The sequence below is a fragment of the Urocampus carinirostris genome, chromosome 11 (genome assembly GCF_059441175.1).
Source record: "Urocampus carinirostris isolate Australia breed hairy pipefish chromosome 11, RoL_Ucar_1.0, whole genome shotgun sequence".
NCBI lineage: Eukaryota > Metazoa > Chordata > Actinopteri > Syngnathiformes > Syngnathidae > Urocampus > Urocampus carinirostris.
Genome location: NC_142359.1, coordinates 12,404,186 through 12,424,281, shown reverse-complemented (window position 1 = coordinate 12,424,281; position 20,096 = coordinate 12,404,186). Strand labels below are relative to the sequence as shown.

At 38.4% G+C, this 20,096-nt stretch overlaps 1 protein-coding gene and 1 pseudogene across 7 annotated transcripts in view; one reads left to right on the top strand and one right to left on the bottom strand.

Moving 5' to 3' along the window:
- Nucleotides 1-20,096, bottom strand: part of nrxn2b (neurexin 2b) — a 631,720-nt gene that overhangs the window by 421,673 nt on the left and 189,951 nt on the right. The gene's annotated exons all lie outside the window — the stretch shown is intronic.
- LOC148356428 (U2 spliceosomal RNA) lies at nucleotides 6,856-6,992 on the top strand (annotated as a pseudogene).

Sequence of the window (20,096 nt, the reverse complement as noted above, 5' to 3'; positions counted from 1 at the left end):
GCTGTAGTTTATAGGAAAATATTTTAGTTGGTACGTTTTGATACCCAAAGAACATTTTTACAAAAACAAAATAAATTTGCATAAGAAGACCTATTATTTACCATAATTATTTATATTGTGCTAGGGTATTTGTCACTGCTGCTGCAGCAAGAAGCAAGTGGAGGAAACTCTGTTGCCAGGTAGCAGCCAAGGAGACACAGCCAAGTGGCTGAAGAGAGCACGTGGTCCCACCACTTCCCGGCGAGCTCGAGTAGCTCTCGAGATAGAACAGGACGCGGCATCAAAACAGCCGGTGCTCCTTTCACAAATGGAGTGCAATCTGAGACGGGTAGTCGATATGGTGCTTAAAAGCCGCAAGCTAGTCCAAACTCCAAAACTGCTTGTATGGAAAGTGTACCAAGCTGGTGTTCCATCGTTCTCCAGAGACCTTTTGGGGATTTAATTGGGTGACTAGGGCTGCAATGTTTAGTCGACGTTGTCGCCAAAAAAAGGAATAGTCGACGATTAATTCCATTGTTGACTAGTGTCACCAAACTTGTTTTAACAACAGAGAGAAGTATCTCTACATGAGGATACCTTCTGCTGAGGGCAGTTCAAGCGCAACATGGTCTCGAGCTGGAACACTTGAGAAATGACGTTGTCAACATCAAGTACATGTATAATAACTTGTTTAAGTTTTAGGGTAGGGTTGCAGACCCGCATTGCAATTTCGATTTTAAAAGAAAAGTGCATTTTTTTATCCTTTTTTTTGTGAGTCCTTGATAGTATTGACATGCTTAAACCTTAAGTAAATATCACCCTCTTCTGGGGAGCTTTGTTAGGGTTACTTTCTGCTCACACATGGGTGTTTGGCATTACGTGCTACGAACTTTGCCTTGCCGTTATTGGCTAGTACTGTTAAAATGTGCGTCTTATTGGACGGCACAGTTAAAACGTAAACTGACAATTCTGGTTGGCCAAACACTCCATAACTCAAAAACACGGAACTATAAACCCCCCCCAAAAATCTTGCGATTATACAATCGCACTACGTCACATCGCAATATCGATTCGATTTTGTTTAATTGTGCAGTTCTATTTGGGAATTTGCAAAGCAGACCTCTTGTTTAATGATATTACCTTTAAGGGAATAGACGGAGTGTTGAGCAAAACGGAGTCCTTGCCTTGGTAAGATTCAAGTAACATTCAATTTAATACGGTTTTGATGACATGCATTGTACATTTTATCCAAGTATATTTATCTATAGAATAGAATAGAATAGAATAGAATATGCCTTTATTGTCAGTGTTACAACATGGGATATGCTGCGACAACGAAATTGGACGACTCCAGTTCCACATTTACAGTGAAAAAAAGGGAGCATGAATGTCATGCCAGACTGTGCTTGACAAACATATTTGAAATTAAATAAGTCCAAAGGACAAATGTCCGTTGTTAAAATATTAATTATTTTTATTAATTATAATTATTAAAAACAACACATGTCAGTTATTAAACCCGTTTGATTTCAAACTGTTGAGAATTATCAAACACTTCTGTTACAGACTTTTTAGTTGACCACAGAATGTAAGTCAGAAAATGGACATAATATTTGTTTTATTTACTATTCTACTGCTGCTAATGAATCTTGGTTTAGTGGATTAAACATGTTTACTTGATTTCATTGTTTTATTTGTTTCGTAAAAATGGTTTATTTATGGCTTTATGTCTCGACTGATCACTGTGCTTTATTGGTTTTAGATAGAGCATGTTTATTGACCCCTTGACGCTCCTGTAAAATTCGGTTAAAATCACAATCCAAGAAAGGCCAATTAAATGCTGTTCTTGAACTATTTGAAGGATAGAGACGATTTTGGTCTGTTTTCAAACCTACCTTTTAAAATTGTGTATTTATTTTTTATTTTATTGGGTTAAATTTTTGAAAATGATAAACATTGCCAATATGAAAATGATACATGCTTAATAATTTGCCCTTTGGGTAGAGTTAAACATGTCATTATTATGATTTTTCTTTTTGCTTATTTTATTTACTTATTTTCCGCATTATTTTCTCTGCATATCTGTAGCACTGTCTGTTCTCATGAAATGTGTAAAGTTGACTGTTTTTGGATGTGTATTTCTCAGACTTCCATGCTATGAAATTAACTTGTTTTTATATTTAGGAATATAAAAACCATCAGCACCCACATACACATGGTCACGTTTCAAAGATCAGTCTAATTCAATTTTCTTTGTAAATATGTTTCTCAATTTTATTTCATTTTCTTGTCAAGTCGCGCTTATGTGTGACTTCATTTCCTGTTTATGTGTCAAGTCAATAAACCACGCCTCCTGACCGGATGGAGACGGTACGGCCGGGGTTTCTGGGAAGATGGCTGCTCGGCCGTGCCCGCTCTATTCGCGAGGGAGATTAACTACTGTTAAAAGAAAATAACTCTGAAATTGTTTAATTGATGTTGAAAATGTCAGGAAAAATGTTAAAACGTCATATCGTCACGTCATATTGTCAGATATAAAAAAATTGTGAATATGCTTGATGGCTGTTGAGATTGTCGTGTTTGTTTTGCTGCTGTTGGTGTCGGTGGATTTGTTCAGACCGAGGACAATCGACTTTGGCCTGGACGGATCTATTGACACTAACAAAGATGTTATATAATGAAATTGTGAATATGCTTGCTAATAAGATTTTCAAGAAGGGTTGTTCAAACCTCACTTTGTGTTTGCTGTTAAAAACGTCATAGAATATAATATTGTGAATGTGCTTAATTGCTGTTGAGATTGTCATGATTGTTTTCTGTTATTAGTGTCAATAAATTTGTTCAAACCAAAAAAAAAAAAACCTAAATGAGCGTTTTCATCTGAGTAATTCTGCCAATAGAGAGTTTATATCTTGTATATCTCTCACAAATTATTAACTTTCGCGATGAAAGAGTCAAACACTACTACTTTTTTTTTGATACGTACACTTGTTGTGGTATCAAAGGTGGTAACGTGAGACTTGAGTGTAATAGACCAGTGTGCCATATGAGCCGATAGAAAAAAAAAAAAGATAAATAACAAAGGAGAGTGCGCCTTTTAAAACAGTGCACCTAATGCGTGTGAAAATAGGGTAGATGTTTGACTTCTCTTTCCAGAAGCCAATCACTGATTGTGTTCACTTCCGTGTGATAGTTGCGCGTAAAAACCCGGGTTGCATAATCGCACATTTATCTTCGACTTTGATCTGAATACACCCCATAAAACTGCATACGATAATGTTGTGAATTTTATTGTCTAAACAATTGGTCAATTAATATATGAATCATTGACTATTGGCTTAAGATTTTTGAAGCCAAAGTGGTCATATCTGCTTTCTCAGTACATGCATTCATAGGAAAAAGTAGGCTAAGAAAAGTGGAAAAAAAAAGCATACAATTAGCTGAGAGTGATGTCAATTAATAATTCACAAGCTAACCGCCATATTGGAAATCATCTGAGTATTTTTAAAGAGGAATTGTGGAGCGAAAAAAAAACTGATTACAAAAAGGACTGTCAAACAATGCAGGGATGCTTGTTAGGCAGATTTTTTTTTTTTTTTTTTTTTTAAATCTGTCAGCATTATAGTGTGTTTTGGAGTAATTAATGCACACGGTTGGATTCCCTGGTTGGTCTGGGATGTAACGAGTCAATGTTGGTGAAGAGTACTTATATAAGTGGAATTTTACAGCACTTTTTGGGTCAGTTGTACCGGCTTTATAGTTTTCTGGTGTCTTATTTCAGACTCATCGTGATGCTTTGGGGATGATTACGTTTGGAAATGATCATCATAACTTGAATTCCAAGAGATTCAGCTTTCCAACGATATTTGGCATGGCACATTTCAGTGACTGATGACATCGTGAAGTCATGACTTTTGTTTAGCAACCCAAACCCGCTAGTGGGTTATCGGAACATTATTTATATAAATCCACAGTGTGTTAAATACAAGATGTATTTTTCATTGTACCAATTTTCCTTGTGTGTATCATTACTTGAACTCTGTTTTTTTTTCATCTATTTTGGGGTTGGGTTGACATTTGGTCTGCATTTCTCACATTTACCATTTCTGGGCTACACTAACAAAAAAACAAAACAAAAACATAAAATCACCCTCCACTCTTCCTCAAGCCTTCCCCCTCCCAGCTTCCTAATGTGTTACGAGTCCTGGAACAGCAGTGCTAAAAGTAATCCAAAAACATTTAAGCATGGTGGATTTTTATACAGGCTATTTAAATTCACTTCGCATTGTAAGAATATACTTAATAAAGGAAATAGTCTACTTTACTTTCATTCAAAAGAAATATATATAAATAAACACATTTTTTGACTAATTATTTCAATAGATGGGGCAGCACGGCGGCGCAGCGGTTAGCGCATGTGCGGCACAGTTCTGAGGTCATGAGATCGAACCTCCTGTGTGGAGTTCGCATGTTCTCCCCGTGCTTGCGTGGGTTTCCTCCGGGCACTCCGCTTTCCTCCCACATTCAAAAAACATGCATGTCAGGTCGATTGGCCGGTCCAAATTGTCCCTAGGTGTGAATGAGCGAGCGAATTGTCTGTCCCTGTTTGCCCTAAGATTGGCTGGCAACCTGTTCAGGGTGTCCCCCTGCCCACTGGCCGAAGATAGCTGGGAAGGGCTCCAGCACCCCGTGACCCTAATGAGGATAAGCGGTGCAGATAATGGATGGATGGATGGATATTTCAATGGACGTTGACTATTAGTTGCAACTCTAAAGCTGACATGGAAAGAACTTACCTAAAACCTGGCAAATTAAAGGGAAACATTTGAAGAGGGAAAATGGAAGTCGTGACTAATTATAAAGAAAAATGGCCGATATGGTTTGTCTAGCCACAGGGCTAGATAAACAAAAGCTAAATCCAGTTTATCTGGCTTCAGTAATTTTCAGCTGCAGGAGCGTTTTAAGGTTCTGGACTTGGAGATTCTCAGAAAAAAAAAATACCTTTGTATGATAGAAACATTTCAGGTTAACGTCAAGTGGTCTGTGATGTAGCTCTGCTTTCTAGCCTCCCCTCTTCCTCCTGGACCACTAATCCCTCGGACGTGATGCCCGGCTGCAACCTGTTAATTTCGCAAAATCTCCTTTAGCTGATCTGTGCTATTGAGTGGTTGCTGACAGGATACGATCCTTGGCAAAATGTGTTTTTGTTTTTCCAAATGATCTCATCTTCCTAACATCCATAGTTGATAGCTTATTTTATGAAATTTTTGCCTCCAAAATCTCTTTCCCCACCACTACCCTCCCCGCCCTTTTTACACAAAAGTGCTCTGCAATTTGCAGCCAGTAAGGCAATGTGTAATTTGGGCCTGCCAGCACTGCTGCCTGGGCGTGCCAATCAAATGGAAAAACACTAAACACAGGATGTGACAAAATAATCCTCCCCCCCTCCGTTCTTTACAGCAAAATGGAGATGGCACAGATAAATATTCAAATGGACAAAGAGCCGTAGCACTCAGACTGTGGTATTAATCTGTCATCCTTGTCAGGTCTTGATGTCTGTGCGGGAAAAAAAGAGCATTTAAAAAGGGGCACTTGTTTTTTGCGTGATTTAGGTAAAAAACTTCTAATAAAAGCTTGTTTATATATCTCACCATGAACAGTGTGCTAGGATTTCAGTCATCGAGATTCATCTTGAAAGCCGGTGGTATGACCCACAATTATAATCGGTGGCTAGTTAAGCACTTTACGCGCGTAATGGCCTCTAATCGCGTAGATGCAAATCCTTAGTGATTCTTGACGATGCTTGTCGGACTCAGTGAAGGCAGCACCAATTAAATCCAGGATACGATGATGCAGTCTTGTGGGGATTGTGGGACGCATGTGCAGAAATAACCCCAAACCGATATTTTAAGAGTTTTTTTAACTTACCGTAAATTCCGGACTATAAGCTGCTACTTCTTTCCCGAACTTTCAACCCTGCGGCTTATTCAGTGATGCGGCCAATTTATGTCATTTTTTAACGGCTGCTAGCGGCGCTCGAGTACAAGAGGTAAGATTTAGACTGCAACTTTTAAGCTTGTGCACAAATTAAATTAGTGTAGACATATATTCATCATACGAATTGCAAAAAGAAAGGCACATGACGCAACATACAAGCTGATCGCAATCGGGCAGTCCGATACAGAAGGAAACGGAGCTATCGCCAGCAAAGTTTACTTTGCGAGCGTGATGCTAGCGTGTTTTTGAATAGGGGAGCGTGGGACGACGTCTATATGACAAAGACTCTTTCCCAGACTAAAGGAAGACGACTTTGATGACGTCAGCTATAGGGAGGAAGATGAGGGCAGCTTACCGTACTCACTATAAGTACGGTATGTTTTTTTAACAGAGCTGCTTGACGTGTTGCGAGCGTGTTCCCAGTAGCGTCTTGCTACCCTTCACAGGCACGGTTTGGGATGAAAATTATAATATTATTATTAAAGCTTTGAAAACTCTCTCGGTGTACCGTCTTTCTTTGTAAATATGTGTAACAATGTATAATATGTATTTGAAACTGTATATTTTTGTAATGTATTTATTTTAGAAACTTATTCTGATATGTTTTGTACGAGCAAATGAGAAAGAAGGGGCGGGACAAAAGCGGGCTGATGGGAAGTGGAGTAAAGGTGAGACGTGTTTGTGGATGCGGCCGACAATAGTGGATATATATTTTTCCCCACCCTTACTTTTGGAAACATACACTTTTTTCCTTGCATTACTTTCAACAGGCACCTGGACTCTGCAGGTCTGCATTAAATGTTAAGTACCGTTATCATTTTCCGTTCATTTTGACGGCTGTGTTTTTTGTACTGTGTCGGGTATGGGTTAAGTTCGTGTTTAGCTTGGCCTTTTGTGTACTTTCTATGAAGTCACTATCTTTGATTTTTGCATTTCGGAGATGGAATATGAGCTTGCTCTGTCCACTCCACGCATCGGCCCGGTATTGCAGTACCTCCGGGAACGGTGCATTCGCAATGATCGCAGCAAGGCTTTAGGGCTAGGACCTTAGCTTGGCCTTTTGGCTGAGAGTAAGTGTCCCGGCTCCTAGGCTTTGTAGCGTATTATGAACTGACCCGATAACGGATAATGGATAATGAATAACGAAGATAGATCAATAACCCTTAAAAACCCCAAAACCCCCAATTTCGTGTTTTTATTGCGTTTTTTCAATGTGGGCGCATGCGGCTAATATACAGGTGCGGCTTGTGCATGTACAAAATCGGTTTTCCCCCGAAATGTGGTGGTTGCGGCTTATAATCATGTGCGCTCTATAGTCCGGAATTTACGGTACTTTCCAAATGGAGTTATGCAAGTTTTTTTTTTTTTTTTTTTTTTTTTTTTTTATAAATGGAAATGGAGTTTGGAGAGGGCATTGAAGGCACTTCCAGGACGTCTTTAAATAATTTCTGGACCAACTTTCGGCAACTGAGGAAAAAAAATGCTGCACGCTATTACCATGGTGGAGATTGGGTGCGGCTGGCCTCTATCAGGGACGTTAGGATATGGTGGACAAAATACTTCAAATATCTTCTCAATTCCACTTACAAGTCTTCACGTCAGAAAACAGAGTCTGAGGACCCCGAGGTCGGGTCTTCTATCTCTGCGGTTGAAGTCACCAAGGTGGTTAAACAGCTTCTTGAGGGAATGGCCCCAGGGGTAGATGAGATCAGCACAGGGTTAATTAAGGTTCTGGATGTTAGGAGTGGGTCATGAATGACACTTCAACTGAACATTGCTTAGCCATTGGGGAAAATACTTCTGGATTGGCAAATTGGGGTGTTGTTTCCCGTTTTTAGAAGAACTACAGGTGAACACACTTCTCAGCCTCCCTTTTAAGGTCCATTTTGGGTTTACAGGACATCAAATCTTATATTCAGGAAGAGCAGTAAGGTCTATGCCCAGGCTGAAGAACAATGGACCAGCTCTACACAGTCATCCTAGGGGGTGCATTAGAATTTGCCCATCAGGTCTACATGTAGACTTTGTGAAGGCATTTGACTGTGTTCATCTGGAAACACGGGAGGGGTGCTTTGAGAATATGGGGTACTGGACAATCTTATCCGAGCTGTTTGGTCCCTGTACACCCAGAGTTTTGTCCGCATTGCTGGCTATAAGTTGGATTTGTTTCCAGTGAGAGTTGGACTCCGCCAAAGCTGCCTTTTGTTACAGATTTTGTTCATGGAATGTCTGGGTGCAGCCTTGGCTTGGAAAGGGTCGGATGCTGATGATGATTGAGATTGGGTGCAATATGTCATGATGTGGTACTGTTAGCTTCCTTAAGCAATGGTATTCAACTCACACTGGAGCGATTAACAGCTGAATGTGATGTAGCCTTGATGAAGATCAGCACCTCCAAGTCTGCAACCATAGTTACCGGTTGGATAAGGGTGGCATGAACTTTCCGGATTGTCAATGATTTCCTACCCCAAGTGGAAGAGTTCAGTACTTCGGATGTTACCAGTATATTCATGCAACTGTATGTTTAAAAGTGTTAAAGAAATAACCCAATTGGGAAGATCTGTGGAAGGATTCAATCATGGAGTAAATTTATGTATTTATCTGTGCAAATACCACAATCCATCCACCCTCCATCTTCACCGCTTATCCTCAGTTGGGTCTCGGGGTAGCTGGAGCCCATCCCAGCTATCTTCGGACAGTGGGATACTCTCAACTGGTTGCCAGCCAGTCGCACGGCACACAGTGACAGAAAACTCACTCCCTCATTTACACCTAGGGATAATTTTGACCAACCCATTAACCTGATATGCATGTTTTTGGAATGTGGGAGGAAACCAGAGTGCCCGGAGGAAACCCACGCACGGGGAGAACATGCAAACTCCTCACAGGAAGGTTCGATCTCATGACCTCAGAATTCTGCCACCGTGCTGCCCAAATACCATAATATACTACTAAAATAAATCTTAGCATGTCACCCCAGTATTTGTTTTTAACATGCACCCAAACTCCTTTATTCTCAGGTAAATGTCATTGTGCTTTCTATTAGATTTAATGCAATAATCAAATATGGAGGGTTTTTTTTCAACAGAAAGATTATTTCGTTTGCAATTACAACAAAAAAGGATTTCTTTCAACAACAATAAAAACAATTGGGTCATTGTTTTTAAAATGAAATATGACTTTTTAGGCTATTTGTTTTCATTTTATCTTTAGCGCCCAAAATGTGTTTTTTAAAAAAACAAACTGCTGAAGAATATAATTTTGTTCATCGAAACCTAGACAAATCATACTTTTTAGTGTTTTCACTCAATTTTTGTACTTTTTAGGAATTGTCAGTACCTTTTGTATGACTCAGCACTTTTTCGAACTTTCATCATATTTCTCAGCACTTTTCAGTAATTTTTAATTCTGTTTCATACTTTTAAGGACTTTCTATTATATTTTTGAAAATATCAGTACCATTTCATAGTTTTGATAATGTTTTATTCCAGCAGTTTTATCCCTTTTAGTATTTTTTTTTTAAATTGTGTATACTTTTCAGTTATTTTAATAGTTTTTCATAGTTTTGGGATTTCTCAGAACATTATTTTCAGTAGTGTGTAGATATTTTAAATATGTTTTAGTGTTTTTTAGTTACGTTTCATTACTTTTTACTACTTTTTGATACTTAAACGCATCTTTTAGTACTTTCAGAATTTGGTTGTACTTTTCCGTTTTAGGATTAACTTTTCGGACTTGTTTTTATACTTTCCAGTCATTTTTAGTACTTGGATTACCACTGTTTTCTCATTCATAGCTTGACAGTGACGATAGTGAGTGGTTCAGAGTACTCTACACTCCTTTAGTTTTGAATATGCAATTTGCAAGTCAGCAGTACCATGAACATGTCTGCAGGTATTGTTTGGTTATTATATTTTTTTTTCCGATATTTCTCGACATTTTTTTTTTTTTTTTTTACAGGATAGGAGTACTTGGTTGAAAGCAAAGAACAATCACCTGTGGTACATAATAAAAGGTTACGGCTGTCTTAAGTGGTGCTATGCATTTGCAGGAGTGAGCTTCTCTGAAGGCAGTTGAATGCATGTTGTTCTGCTCCACCAGGGTTAATGGTCTGAGGTTACAACTCCAATGCTGGTGTTCGTCAATTAATCTACAAATTAATTGGCACAGTTAAAGGTATTATAACTGGCTGTCTGAGTTGTAGCCATAATAAATTTAGAAGGAATAGAAAAAAAAATATATTTTGTTCTGTGAAAAGTATCAGGATCAGTATTTTTAAATGCCTTAACGATCTTACTTTTCTGATATAATTTTACTATATTAGCCCTCATGGTCCCCGACATCCTCTGGCAGTGGCTTGTTAGGACCTAAACCTATGGTGAAGCAGCATTGGGTCACTGGTCGTCACAGTGGCGTGCCGTGGGTTTTCAAATTACGCCTTCAGCTCCAGTGTGAATTAGGGTTGTCATTGTATGAGCCAGCTCTTGGAAGTAAAATGTATTTGTCACGACTACACAAAAGGGCCCATGTAAAGCCTGTCTTTTGTAACAAAATCTAAGTAAAAAAAAAACTGCAAAAACAGATACAATGAACAATGACGGGTGGATACAAAGAATAAGAGTGAGCAAGAGAAAAACTTGGCTGAACTCCATTGTACTGACCCGGCCGAAAATTGGATTTGGGTCAGGTTAGCGAAAGTCTTGCCCGCATCGAAGTTGTCCGACCTTTTGTCATTAAATCAATACAACCGTATTTTTTTACATGTTTTTTACTGTTGGCGCGGTCGCTTTGGTGGATTACTTCCCCATGGCCAGTCATGGCTCATTAAATCAGTTGTGTTTCTCAAGGCCCTTTAAAGAGATTTTGTATGTCAACGCGGAATGTAAATGGATAAACCAATAGCTTTGTCAAAGAATAATTTTACAAGCTAGGGCTTAACTGCTCTCACGACAATCGGAGTTTGTGAAACCGCTGACGTGTCCTTATGTCTGCTACAAGGCTATGGTGTTGCCAACTCAAAATCAAATTGGCTAAACAACAGCTTTGTCGACACTTGCTTCAGGGGCTGCAGAACAGACAATGAAGGCCTCTCGGTACATTTCTGAGCCTAGAAGCAACTAATGGATGAAATGTGATTGGTTGAATTCTTAAATATTAAAGCACACATCTGGAAGCAGAGCAACCAGGGAGAAGAAGTGAAAAGAAGCTGACAGATAATTTGAAATTAATTCAAGTATTTTTAGACAACATATAATTTATATCTTGTGATTTTGACATTTCTTTGGCCGGCAGAGAAGGCCTTGCAGGCCTTCACGGCCCACCACTGGGTCCCTATCTATGAACGATCTGCCGGAAAAAATCAGGTCTGCGGGATCCCTTGACATTATCAACAGGAGGCTCGAGACCCACTTTTTAAAAATAGCCTTTAATTTATCACTTTTCATTTAAATACTTAAACGTCTAACCTTTTACTGTGATATACTTAACTTTTTTATTTTGAATGTTTATTTTTTTGTTTTACAGTTTTTGCTCTGTGAGGGTGCCCACTGTGATTCAATGGAAGAAAATCATTTCCTGAGGCCATCAGTTGCCATCTCTTTCCTCACATGGTTAACTTTTTCTTTATTATATTTCGATCATTATTTATTTTGTTTTTATTTTCTTTTAACCATTGTGTGTGTCCTTGTATTAGATGTTGGGTGGGAAACAAATAGAATATTTTATCGTCTTATTAATATCATGCAATTGATGTTTTTTTACAGCACTTTAAATGACATTTTGTTGGCTAAAAAAAATATTTACAAATAATTTGGATTTGATTTGAGGTATAATGCTGAAAAATAATGCCGCTGATCATCAAGGATTCTGCAGCAAGGATTCTGCCTTTCCCATTGACGACAATTCGCGTCCAGCGGCTGTCTCTAATGTTATTCCACTTGCCTCATTGCCTTTGCTCGCATGCTCCGGCAAGCGCAAAACCACTCGCACCTTTACCCATGAATTTTGTGGAAATAGCGAGTCAAAGTGGACAAAGAGCAGCTGCATTTACAGAGTCTTTACTTTTGGTCACTTTCGGCTTCACATTCCGGTAGCAAGTTCTGCAGGGAAATATCCTCTTTTAGGTTGAATAAAACATTTACAGGCGTGAAATGAAAACACATACGTAGGACTGACAACCCGGCTCCCGGAGGCGCCGTCGTGCGCCGGTTTTATGAGTTTCCTTCATCTCCGCGTAGTGTATCTTAATATGCTTGCCCGGCTCCAAATCCCCTTTATTCAATTAGAAGGGTCTAATTTGTGCATCAACAATTTCATTAAGCCTTCCACCTCCCTCACTGAAGAGATTAATTTCCCCTACCTCTTTATTTACTAAATGTGGAAACCTTACATTCCTGCAGGAGAGGATATGTCAAAGCAGGTTTTTTTCTCCACAACTTTACATCTTAGTCATCATTCCCCTCTGTAAAAATATTAAATAAGAGGGTTGTGTGCAGCTACGGTGCCTTGTAAAAGAATTGGCTCCCTATGAATTTATGGGCATATTCCCCAATTTCAGGTTACAGACTTATTAATACAAAAACTAAAATATTTACTCAGAAAAAACAACATGTGTGGCACAATCTTATGTTGCTAAAAATGAAAAATTGAAAAGTAGACGTTGCAAAACTATTGATTCAGTTCAAGTCAATGCATTGTACAACCTTGTCTTGCTCTGATCACAGCCACAAGTTGTTTTGGGTATGTTTTTATAAGTTTGGACATGTTGAAAAATAAATATTTGCACATACTTCTATACAAAACAGCTCAAGTTACGGTTTGATGGTGATTGTTTGTGCACATGATGTTTCCAAAAATGCTCTATACTATAGAGTCTATAGGATTGAGGTCTGGACTTTGGTTTGGCGAGTCAAACACCTGTATACTTATATGTTTAAACCATTCAATTGTAAATACTACTTTCTGTTTAGGGTTGATGTCCTGTTGGAAGGTGAACCTGCGCCCCATTCTCAGGTCTCTTGCTGACTGCATCAGCTTTTATTACAGAATCACCCTCTACTTAGCTGCATCCAACAATCTTCCCAGTCCCTGCTTTGACAGTGTTTGACAGTGTTTACAGGGTGATGTGATGTGATGTGATACTTTTGGGCTAAACGAAACGCTTTGTATTAGCCCAAAAACATATTTTTTGTTCCATCTGACCAGAGCACTGTTACACAATTTATTTGTGTGTCCCACGTGGCTTTTTGCAAATTCCAAGCGGGTCTTAATATGATATTCATTCAGAAAAGGCTTTCTTATTGCCACTCTCCCATTAAGGGCAGATTTATGCAGAGTACGATTTCTAGTTGACTGATGCACCGATTGTTCTACCTCTGGTGTGCATGCCTACAGGTAATCCAATGGGATTATGAGTCTTTTGTTGCTTCTACGATTAGTTTTTTTCATGTTTGGGCAGAAGGTTTAGAAGGAAGGTCATGTCTTGGTAGGTTTGCATTTGTTTTATGCTGTCTTCATTGTATTATTATTACTCGTACAGAGCTAAGGGACATGTGTACACTTTGCAAAATCTTCTTATATCTTATTCCTGGTTTGAATTTTTCCATTACTTTATTCGGACCTGCCTGGTTTGTTCTTGGGTCCTTATAATGTTCTCCAGTGTCTGCTTTTACAGACCTCTGAGACCATCACCCGACAGGTGCATTTAAATAGAGATTGAATGCAGTCTGTTTGTCTTGTTTAGTCATTAAAGGGGGACATTGGATCATTTAGACGTTAACAGGGAACCTCTAGCGTCAGTCGGCTGAGCATATTTTTGCAACACCTAATTTTCGTGTTCTGTAGTTGTAAATATAATATAAAATGTTGAAATAATTTGGTTTCACTTCAAGCTCTTGTTTCACATGTTATACATTCTTAGAAGAAATGTTTTTAGTGTTAAGTTTGAAGCCTGAACTGTGGCAAAACGACAAAACGTTTTTGGTGTGCCAATACTTTTGATAGGGACTGTATGATGGCTAAACAAGAGAGGCACCACCAAGTGGTGTGATGCCGTACTACAGAATATCACAATGCACAATTTTATCAGTTACTCTTTAGATCACAATTTTAATCGATTTTATAAATGGAAAAAAAAAAAACGTAAAACCCTCCTGTTGTCCTGATTTTTTTTTGTATAAACCCCATGACCCATCGGCACTAAAACCCCAATACAAGCAGATACTTTTAAATTAAAGTAACAACTTTTCTTTCACAACAATATGTCCAATGTAGCTCCCCCTCTGCACTTTTATACTTATAGCTAAACAATGTTTTTAAAAAATATGTGAACGTGAGTTTGGGATGCCTCTTTATTCATTCAAATGAGTAAAGTTTATTTCTTTCCTCCACTGACCAATCTAGTTTGAAACAAAGATGTGTATTTAAAATGTTATTATTTGCAAATATATCAGATGAGGATGGCAGATTTCAATGACAGAAACCCCCAACTAACACACATCTATTTGAAGATTTTTTTTTTAAATCCTGTGCAAAATGTTCCGAAAGAATACCTAGTTTAAAAAAAAAACAATCAAACAATATTAAATTATAATTATACGATAACAAACATACATATAGCTTCTGTCTAACATATTTAAATGCCATCATCATTATTGGCAATTATTATTTTAGTTTCAGGTGAGCCAAGTTAAACTCCCCAATGGACGGTACTACTTCAATTTCACAGTTTAGCTTTCATGTAACTGAATGCAAATCCTTTTTACCCACTACAAAAAAAAATATATATATACCCATTTTGCTCAAATTTTGTACATTTTTTTGTTGTTGAAATTATATATATATATATATATATATATACACACATAAATATTCTTTTTTTTGTTTTTTTGTTTATCAAATAAGAGAGAATGCATACTTAAAACAAGCCGAATGATCTTAACCCGCACACGGAAACATATTTTTGCCTAATTTAAGATTTATTTTAGTGAAAATGTTTTTTTTATTGTAATTATATTTTAAATTATTTAAGAAAAACTCAGAACATGATGCCGACACCACTATGTTTTACAACTGGGCATGTTTTCAGGGTGAAGTGTGGTTTTATTCTTATGCCAAACCTAACACATTGGATTTAGCCCAAAAAAGTAATTTTGGTCTCATCTCACCAAAGCACTTTTTTCCACATGTGGCATCCTGCATACGCCAAGCAGGTATTTCTATGATATTTTCTGAAAATGGGTTTTCTTGTTGCCACTCTTCCATAAAGGCTGGATCTTTGCAGAATAAGACTAATTAAACATAATGTTTATTTTATTTTAATTATATTATAAAGTATTTCACTCAAATCAAGTTTGCTGGGAATGCCTTAAACCAGGGGTGTCAAACTAATTTTAACTCAGGGGCCACACGATAGAACAAAAATTCTGTCAGGGGCCGGGCTGGTATATTAAAGAGAAAGAAAAAGAGAAATAAAGAAATAAGAGAAAGAGGGAGGGGAAAAGGAGAGAGGGCAGGACAAAGAAAGAAAAAGAGAGAGGGAGAGAGAGAGTGTGAGAAACATAAGAGAAAAAGTCATGAGAGAGGGGGAAAAGAAAGCGAGAGGAAGAAATAAATCCAAAGAGAAATAGAAAGACAGAGGGAGAGAAAAGAGAAAAGAAAGCGCGAAGGGTAGGAAGAGAGAAATAGAAAAGAGAGAAAAGGAAAGAAGGAAGTTAGAGCAAAATAAGTTAAAAAGACACAGAGAGAGAAAGAGACAAAGATCAACAAAGGAAGAGAAAAAGAGAGACACAGAGAGTGAAAGAGACAGAGTGGGATAAAAGGGGTGGAAAAGAAAGAGAGAGAGGAATAAATATAAGTACAGTGTCTTTGTGAGAGGCACCTCGCTTTGGCAACATCAAGTTATATATTTCAACCTGCAGCCTTTTTTTCTCTTGCGCTTCTCTGAGTGTTGTCTCTCGGGCCAGATTCAATCCCTTAGCGGGCCTGATATGGCCCGCGGGCTGCCTGTTTGACACCTGTGCCTTAACCTATAACCTAGATAAAGACACTCGCGGAGTTCCACAGTACGACTGTGTAAATGTTGACGAAAATTGGTTCAGCCGTTTCGGAGCCTATAAATCACACTAAAACACACATATACACACCAACACATTTTAGAAATGAAAAAATATTTTACATTTATATTAGATAGAGTTAACTAATGCTTTAGTGAAACTGCAAAATTCACATGAATAATAATAATGGATGAATAAGATGTGCTCACGACTAAGGTACAACGCGATGCCCTTGAAGGCTTTTTTAGGAAATCTCTTCAGAGCATGTTGCAATTATTGGAGTGCAAAACCGTATGAGATAAGTGTTGAGCTGCCTTTGTATATTTATTTTTTAAAAGGCGCACAAACAGTGGTGTATTTTGTATTTGTTTTTATCCCTGCAAGTCATTAGTCATCCAAACACCTTTCTTCACCTCGCCTCCTTATCTGGTACATGGCTCCATCTCCTACTATATGTCAGCTATCTCCCTTACCCCCCCCGGTGGCCTTAATTACAACTTGTAAAAACACGACCTAGATCCAATTTCCCCACACCAACCGCGTTGCCCCCGAGATGAATGCCCCACTGGCCAAATTTGATTAAGTTCACTTGAAATTATGCGTGTCCATGTGTCTGCACTTTTTTTTACTATTTGGAGGGGCGATTTAGATCATGTGCAAAAGAAAAAAAAAAATCATACATTATTTTTCGATATTGATACCAGTTAGTTTTTGTTAAACACTATATTTGCTAAATTCTGAAAATAAACCTTTATTCCAATTTAACGTTGTTAATAACCAGGACAGTCTCATTACGTAACAGAATGAACAAAGAACTCCCTGTGAATGAACGGTGCCTTTGCTTAGAAAATACACTCAAAAAACTGATTTGAAAAAAATGTTGGAGTAAAAAGTTCAACCGAAAGAACCTTTTTGGAACTCAAGTTGTTGACTGACATTTTCCAAACATTCACTCTCCGAATACCTACCTGAACTTGGTGTCCTTTTTTTCCAGGACTATTTTTTATTTTGTGCAAAGGTGACATAGCTTTTTAGATGGTTTTGGCTTGTTTTGCTCTCAAAACTCTGCATTTGTACCCTTCACAAGTGCACGAATCCTGAAGAACAGTACATTTCAGAAATGTTAAGTGGTCTGTGCCAGTCAGTTTTGTCATGTTCCACGGTTTATCGACAAATGTCTTGATCGACAATCGACTAAGTTTTGTATATGGTTTAAAAAAAGAGCATATACCATATTCTCCGGACTATAAGGTGCACCCGAAAACCCCAAATTTGACAGAAATTTGAACTCAAGCCTTAAACTCCAGTGTGCCTAATATACAGACAAAATTGGAAATGTGTCACCACATTGATGCAATTATTAATAAGTGAATATGGTATCGCTGACCACAATTTTATAGCAATGGAGGCAATGGGAATCAAACCATAAAGTGATGATGGGAGCTCAGAATTGGTATCCGGACATTGCTGTAGGTTTGAGTTTGTGTTGTGCACCTTTTTCCGTGTACAGGATATTACTGTGAGAGGTCACCAAGCATCCACACCGAAGAAATCAGCTTCCTCTTCCTAGTTCTTGTGCAAACATACCTTACTGTATCTCCAGCGCGCTAAAAACTTTGACATTTTGACTGTTTAATATCTCGTGAATCCATTCAATATGGTTGGTGTAAAGTGTAAGGAAGAGGTGAGCAGTTGTTCACAATTCCATAACATTGGATGCAACAGAAATCAAACCCAAATCATGGCATGGAGAGTGCTGGATCCTGTCTACAAGATCTGATGGGTCAGGGCCCAAAACTGGTTCAGGACCCAAAAGTCCTTGGCAAAATAATGGTAATAAGAAAACAATCGATAATGCCCTGCTCGGTTTCTGTTTAGTCAATCGAAATGAAATGAAATGATCTGCATTTATATAGCGTTTTTTAAGTCAAGACTTCCCAAAGCGCTTTACAGTGGGCTTCACATTTCCCAATAGCAGCCGTGCAGCCATGTAAGGCGCTAACCTGCTAATTGGGGATATTAGGGGTTCAATGTCTTACCCAAAGACACTTCGACATGAAACACGGAGGATTCGGGAATCAACTCCTGAGCCACTGCCGCCCCAAGCGTTTGAGATTGACCATATCTACTGTTATAAAAATGCTGTTATTTCCATTTCCGGTCCATATTAATGGTTGCCAAGAAAGTTAGTGATAGGGGGAATCAAAATTGCAAAACAGTGCCAACTATGATTGTGTCAAAGAAGCTAACAATTGTGTAAAACGGAAATGGTGAACAAATGTCTGCCATTGAAGCACTGCTGGAAAGGTACAGTAAATGTGTTAAAAATGTTCTATGTTTTAACTTCTTACCAATATATTGATCTTCATTAACTACATAATGGAATGATAATTGATGTTAGGGTACACTTATTTTAAGTAGGAGTATATGAGAATGTATACGGTACTTTTTTCTTGCTCTATGTAGATATGTTTTACTATGTTTGCCTAAAACTCAACAATCATTCTTTTTGATTTGGGTCACAGCTTGTCTTTATGTTGAATTGGTGAGCCCTGAAGTAAAAACAGTTGAGAACCAGTGGGCTAGTGGACAGGATCAGGCGCTCTTCCAACCGTGATATGGGTTCAATTCATGTTGCATCCAATCTTCTGCAATTATGGAAAAACTAGTCATGTCCCTAGCTACCTATTGATTAGATATCTGTGTTCTGACTATTTATATCCAGTTTGACCTCTGTTGCCACTACTGTTATGCAAATATGGTCATTGATAACATTTATTGACTGATCAATAATTGCATAAATTCGGCAACTTATTTACGATTTTGCCCACATACAAGACACACCAGATTGAAGGGCGCATATTCAAATGTATGGCTAATTTGGGACTTTTGGGTGCGACTTAAATTTAAAGTTGAGCATTGAGTATGTGTCGGCATCACACACGATCCACGCTGTCACTTTCGCCGAGTGAGGCTGCCAATAACGGTGCCTGCTCCCCTTTAAAACGCTTCACATCCGACCGACCTGAGAGTGGCAGCCCAACGGACCGGCAATGACCTTCACACACCTCGCTGCTCAAGGTCGCACCGTGCATCCTCCCCCTAGCCCTGTCAATCAACATCAGCACGGTGACTCTACAATTATTAAATGGACTCCTCGCAAGAATAATGAAGTCTCCAGAATAGTGATTAGCGTCAGAATTGTCAAAACTTTTGCGTTTCATTTTACGTTTTCATTTTCAGGGGGTTTCGTGGAATTTCACCTTGGCCGCACCAGTCCATAAAGCTGTGTGCTAGATGGCTATCGTGACCTGGACCTAGTCCATTACAGTGCGTCTTAGATACAGATCGGGCACGATACTCTAGTCATTTTCCGAACGTTATCTTCAAGGAGATCTACATTAGATCGGCAGGGTACTGCCTCTCAGGGCTCGCTTCATTAAATCCTCAGTTAGCCTCTACCTGACTTTTAAAAGAGAAAATTGGGCTGAATGGACTTTACATGAAAACCTCAGTGATGTTAGAATTGCTCAGCCTGCGAATTCTAAAAATAGCATATGGATATATAAGGATACCTCAGATCCTCCTAAATCTAAACTAAAATTAAAGATCACATAAACGTTAACTATACATATATTTTAATAATTACACCCAGCAGCGTTTTTATTTCATCTAATACAATTTTGCAGTGCAGACGCTACCCTACTTATGACCATTTGTTTTACAAAAAAACGGTAGATATGAACATTTTTTCGGTTGGTGTAGGTTAGAGTTTGTTTTGCACACCTCTTTCCGTGTACAGGACATTACTGTAGTGCTTGGCACTGTGAGAGGTCACCCAGCATCCACACCGAAGAAATCAGCTTCCTCTTTCTAGTTCGTGTGAAAACATACCTTACTGTATCTCCAGCGCGCTAAGAACTTTGACATTTTGACTGTTTAATATCTCGTGAATCCATTCAATATGGTTGGTGTAAAGTGTAAGGAAGAGGCGAGCAGTTTCTTTTGAAATGAAAGTGGAATAAGAAAGCTTGATGCAGTTTAAAAAAAATGGCTGGATCGCTTTTT